The sequence below is a fragment of the Pteropus vampyrus genome, unplaced genomic scaffold (assembly GCF_000151845.1).
Source record: "Pteropus vampyrus isolate Shadow unplaced genomic scaffold, Pvam_2.0 Scaffold507, whole genome shotgun sequence".
Classification (NCBI taxonomy): Eukaryota; Metazoa; Chordata; class Mammalia; order Chiroptera; family Pteropodidae; genus Pteropus; species Pteropus vampyrus.
Window position 1 is genome coordinate 324,928 of NW_011889288.1, and position 349 is coordinate 325,276.

Sequence of the window (349 nt, forward strand, 5' to 3'; positions counted from 1 at the left end):
CTGTGAACTCAAACAGATGGTCCAACTTGCCTGTTCTGACACCTTTTTTAATTACATGGTGTTGTATTTTGTAACTATGCTGCTGGGTGGTGGTGCCCTGGCTGGTATCCTTTACTCTTACTCTAAGATAGTGTCCTGCATACGTGGAATGTCATCAGCTCGGGGAAAGTATAAAGTATTTTCTACCTGTGTGTCTCACCTCTCAGTTGTCTCCTTATTTTATTGTACATGTCTAGGAGTGTACCTCACCTCTACTGCTACCCACAGCTCTCACTCAAGTGCAGTAGCCTCAGTGATGTACACTGTGGTCACACCCATGCTGAACCCCTTCATCTACAGTCTCAGGAAC